General features: G+C 37.8%; 1 protein-coding gene across 10 annotated transcripts in view; it reads left to right on the plus strand.

The window, feature by feature from the left end:
* Positions 1 to 6,028, plus strand: part of Rnf38 (ring finger protein 38) — a 147,568-nt gene that overhangs the window by 133,534 nt on the left and 8,006 nt on the right. The window lies entirely within an intron of this gene.

Raw genomic sequence — 6,028 nt, forward strand, 5'->3', positions numbered from 1 at the left:
AGCCATCTGTGAAATGCAAATGAAAACAACACTGAAATACCATCTCACCCCAGAAAGAATGGCTATCTTAAAGAAATCAACCACCAACGAATGTTGGAGAGGCTGTGGGGAAAAGAGAACCCTTCTCCACTGCTGGTGGGAATGTAGACTAATGCAACCATTATGGAAATCAGTGTGGAGACTCCTTGAGAAACTAGGACTGGAAATCCCATTCAAGCCAGCTATCCCCTACTGGGAATTTTCCCAGAGGAACTGAAAACATAATATCATAGTGATATATGTGTACCTATGTTTATAGCAGCACAATTTGTGATAGCCAAATCTTGGAAATAGCCAAGATGCCCATCACCTGAGGAATGGTTGAAAAACATGTGGTATTTTTATACAGTGGAATACTACTCAGCTATAAAGAATGATAAACTTGAAGCATTTATATTTAAGTGGATGCCACTTGAAGATATGCTCATTAGTGAAATAAACCAGAGCCACGTGTGTAAATATCATATAGTCTCCCTAGTATAAGAATTCAAAAGAAATGCAAATAGGTATAATACAATTAAAAGGAAAGCGAGAATTTGCAGATTGGACAACGAGGAGAATGCAAGAAGAAAAAGCTCGGAAACAGGACAGGAACAAAGCCATACATTTATACGCACAAGATAAGCAAGGCAGTGATCCTGAGAAACATCAGCAGGTTTTTGAAACTAGCAGTTAATTGATAGGATTCTCGTGCTGATACATGTGAACCAAGCAACTGCACTGAAGGTAGCATTGTGTAATAGAACGGTCAACGCTTGGAAAGCCTGTCATTCTGGTCTTCTAAATACATACTTCTTGTTCATGACGTACCAGTTATTACCATACTGTCTCACAAGTAAAAGTTTCGTTGTTTTTTGTTTTTTTTAATGGGTAATAAATGAAAAACACAAGAAAAAGAAAAAAAAAATGTCACGGGACTGTCCTGCTACAATGCTGTATATGGTTAGATTTCTAAATTTCTGTGTAAAAATGTATAATTGTTTATTCCTATTCCTTAAATGTTTTTCATTTTTTAAATTTTTACCTCCATATTCTGTAGGGACTTAATGTTTAACATATCAATAGTTGATGGAAAATACCTGTTCCATGTTAGGCCTAAGATGTTTGATATTCAGACAAATAATGAAGTTAAACCCAACTGTGTAAGATGTAGGGTAATAATAAGCTTCTCTTTTGGAGGGTTAACAATCTAGGTTTGCAGACCAAAAATTGGAGAAATAGAAGGGCTACAAGGACAGCCAACATTTTGACCATAGCCTTTCAAGGTCAGTGAAGACTCGGGACATAGAAGAACCTATACTGTAACATCATGTAACTCAGTTGTGGCCCAAATTTTCTGATCAAGGGATTATGGGGCCACGGAGCAACGTGATCGATGATGTAGAATGTGCCTAAGGAGAGTCACATGGAGAGAAAACATTCTCTCAGGCTTTCACAGAGAGCAAATTGGTGAAGCAATGGCCATGACTCATCCACATGGCTGACACTGACAAAGGATCTGCAAACTGCAGTACAGGGTTACAGAATAAATCCTGAGGGTACTTACTTGACTGACCTTATTAGATACAAAAGTTACATTTCTTGTTATGCAGGTCTTGGTTCATCTTGGTCTTAACCATCCAGCAGAAAAGTACAAAAGCGAGGTATATAAAGTAAAGCCATATTAATGTGCTGAGCTGTGAAAGGCTCAAGTCAACAATTTCTGTGGATAACACACTACTGTTGTGGACTTCTGGACTGTGTTGAATTGTTTTGCTGAATTCACACACCTGTGGTATTTAGATGCCAATGGAATACCCATTTCTGACAGGACTAAAGAAGAAAAGGGGATACAAAGGAAGGACCATTTTGTATCTATTTGCAGAATAGTTAGGGTAGGTATACAGCTACTTTCTCTTAATTCAATAAGAAGGAAGATTTGTACTAATAGTGTTTGGACAGGATATTCTGTTAGCATCTTGTACTATGGATAACTGCTAAGAAGATAACAATGTACAATATTTTAATTATTGAAACTGTCCTATTAATTAGTTTTGAAACTGTCTCATTGATATTTGTTTCTCAATAAAATTAAAAAAAAAGATTTATCAATCAGAAAAAAAATTAAAACTGGGGAAAAGAGAACAACATTAATAGAAGCAAACATGATAATGTAACATTAAAATGCAATATATGTACTAAAATTATGAGTTCATAATAGATACTTCAAAAAACTAATCTTGGGGCTGGAGAGATGGCTCAGTGGTCTAAAGCACCTACTTGAAACAAGCTTGGCAAAGCACAGGGACCGCGGTTCAATCCCCCAGCACCACATGCCAGCCAGCCCCGCCCCCTGGTGGGCTGAGCTGGCTACACACACATACAATAAATAAATGTAATAAATAAAAATAAATAATTTAAAAAAAAAAACTAATCTTATCCCCTTTTATAAATTACACTGCTGGATAGTTTGATGTGAGGCAGTTACTCTACAAAAATATTTCATCTAAAAAATGAGGAATAATTAGACTGTTACCATTTACCTTCCTCAACACATCTTGGAAGTCCTAGACAGTGTTCTGTTAGTGCTTGCTAAGTAAAATAACAGCTAGCTAGACATGATGTGCCCTGTTACAGAAGTAGTCAGGTCCTCCAGCCTATAGAAATACAGGGGACAAAGAATAACTAAACCAGTGCCTCCCAAAATTTTTGAAACGAGGTCTGGTTTTGTAGAAGAGTGTTTCTACAGATCAGACAGGGTGGTATTCTAGAGGGTTCAAGTATATTTATTGTGTGTTTTATTTCTATCATTACATTGTAATATATAGTCTAAAGAAATAATTACAGAACTTACCATACTGTAGAATTAATAGAAGCCCTGGGCTTTCTCTGCATCTAGATGGTCCCATCTGGGTTTGATGGGAGACAGTGATTCAGTGTGATTGTGTCTACTATATATTCTCATCATTTTTGCTGCCACTGCTGAAGACCCTGCTTCACAAAGACAGGATGTTAGAAATGAAATGAAACACTTCCAGTGCTTTTCTGGCCATCTCAGGATATTCCACCTTGACTTTAATCTAGAACAAATTGAGATATGAAGTTGTCCCTTTGCATTCTCAAGCAGTTGATCCTCTTCTAGCATGGACAAAGTTAATTTGCCCACCTTATTCAGAAATGGGTCACAAGGGGCCAGGGAGATGGCTCAGTGTAATAAGTGCTTCCCTGGCAAGCGCAAAGGCCTGAGTTCAATCCCCAGTTCCGAAAAAGAAAAAAAAAAAAAAAAGGAATGGGTCACAATTGCAGGTTGCAGGGGCTGTCTTTGTGTTTGGGAAATAAAATTCAAACCTGAGATAGTTGATCAGTTACCAGCTGGGAGAAAGAAGGCCATGGCCAAGTCACTTTCAAAATCTCTGATAATATTTTTGTGTTACTTTAGTTTGTTTTGAATTTTAATTGGGGGAGTGTTGTGGCGTTTCGTTTTATTTTGGGTTTTTTATGTAGTTCAGGCTGGCCTTGAACTCATTACATAGCCCAGGCTGACCACAAACTTGGGGAAATCCTTCTGCCTCAGCCTCTCAAGTGCTGGAATTACAGGTGACTGCTACCACTTGGTCTTTAAAAATCTCAGCATTCACTGGTTGCTCCCATAATTCTAGCTTGGTTTTGAATGCAGCCACTTTATGTGCTAAACACAGTTGTCATTCTTCTGTAACGTGAAGTTTGAGTTTATTGATCAGGTTGAATATGCCACAAGTAAAGACAGTTGTGCAACATGTTCTGTATCACTGCAATGTACTGCTGGTAGTATTTTTGTAAAAGAGATATCTGAAACAGCTGTGATGACTCAGAAACTCTGCCAAGTGACTTAGCCTTACAAAGTCATCTTATTTCTGTGTATAAAGGATGTGTGTGCGCTGTGCCCATCTGTTCACAGAGCTTTGCGAACATACGTGAATTAAAAGCATGTACTGTAGGGGCTGGGGAGATAGCTCAGTAGAATAAGCACTTCCCTGGCAAGCGCAAGGGTCTGAGTTCAATCCCTGGTTCTACCAAAAAAATAAAAATAAAAAAAAGCATGTACTGTAATGTGGTTCATAATTTCAATCATGTCCTGCAAAATGTTAAGTTCAAGTAACATTTTTAGTTGGCAACATTTTTCCAGATCATACTGGCTTCTTTAATCCTAGTATTTAAACCAGAAAGCCATGCAGTCAAGTTGGGCAGCTGCTTTGTCTATGCAAAAACAATACTGACACAAACTGACCAATTCAGTTATATATAATCATTCATAAAGTTGAATAGTTCTGCAGTGGTAGCATTGCATGGAAAACAAATACATCCTTATGCACATTCTCCAGAAAACTGTATTATACAAAGACAAGCATTATTGCCTTGTTGTAATATTGATGGACCTAGCAACATGGATTGTGTACTTTGTTAATTAATTAATCCTCTCCAGCAGTTGTACTTCAATATCATCTGCTGTTTGATCAAGTCATGTAATTTTGCTGGTCAAAAGAGGAACATGTGCCACCTTTTGAACTGTAGCCCTTTTTAAAAGCTCACAATAGATCTCAGTGATAAATAGGATTATCTCTTCACCAACAGTGATGGACTTAGTAATAAAGTTAGCCACTAAGAATGATGCTCACATTGCAGAACACATTTTATGAAGTGGTAGCCTTTAATAATTGCATCTGGTTTTCATGCTTATGGGGTTTTTTTCCTTTTGAAAACTCCAAAGGCTTTATCTTCTAATGAAGGGTGCTTGGTATCCATATAGTGAAACAGTTTTGAAGCGTTCTTGGCTTTTTTGGGTGCTAGCTGCAACATATTACATAAAGCAGGTTTAGAGAATATGACTCATCTGTTACAATGAACCTGTAATTTACATAGGAATCTTGATTTTTTTTTAAAACAATTATAAATTTTATTTTTTTACTGGTTTTTATGTATTTAGTACAGGGTCTCACTACACAGATCGGACTCAGTGATCCTCCTGTTTTCAGCCTCCAAAGTGCTGGGATTACAGGCACGTGCCACCACGCCCAGTCTCAATCGCTGTCTCAGTGCGCCCCAGGGTGTGGGGCTGACAAAGCATGCCTGGGATTGATTCCCAGGTCTTGCACCTGCCTAAGCAGGTGCTTTCGTCTACTGAGCTATCTGGCTGGCCCTCATGTTGGCATTGATACTTGGAATATTTGGCAGTAACTTGGAACATTTTTGGTTGTTGAAACTGGGAAGAACTTGAAACTTACGGCATTTACTGGGTAAAAGCAAAGGATGCTGAACATCCAACAGTACATCATCTAATAGCCTCACAGCAAAGAATTGTCAAGCCCAAAATGTGAGAAGTGCTTAAGTTCTACATATACACAAAGATCTGTTGCACTAGTGAAATAATATTATCTTTTAGTTTTGTTGAAAATAACATGGGGGGCCAGGGAGAATAAGTGCTTCCCTGGCAAGCACAAGGGCCTGAGTTCAATCCCTGGTTCCACAAAAAAAAAAAAAAAAAAAAAAAAAATAAATAAATAAATAAAATTTTAAAAATGACAATAAAAAATGATATTGCATACAGAATACAACAAATCATTCAGAAGATTATATACCAAGATCAAATAAGATTCATCCCAGGAGTATAAAAATTAATGTGATGAACCATATTTACAGAACCCACGGGGGTCAGGAAGATACATCAGTGGTCTAAATGCCTGCCTGGAAAGCACAGGGACCAGGGTTCAATCTCGAGCACCACGTGCCGCATCAGCCTTGCCCTAGGCATGCCAAGCTGGCCATCAGGATGGTGCCTACCTGTATTCCCAGCACTGGAGAGGCTGAAACAGGATGATCACTATGAATCCAGCCTGCATAGTGAACCCCTGTACCAAATACAATTTTTTTAAAAAAAACAGAACTGAGGACAAAAATAAAATGATTATCTCATCATCAATGCAGAAAAAAAGCATTTGACAAAATTCAACACTCATTCATGATTTTTTTTAAA

The sequence above is a fragment of the Octodon degus genome, unplaced genomic scaffold (genome assembly GCF_000260255.1).
Source record: "Octodon degus isolate 3935 unplaced genomic scaffold, OctDeg1.0 scaffold00045, whole genome shotgun sequence".
NCBI classification, from domain to species: domain Eukaryota; kingdom Metazoa; phylum Chordata; class Mammalia; order Rodentia; family Octodontidae; genus Octodon; species Octodon degus.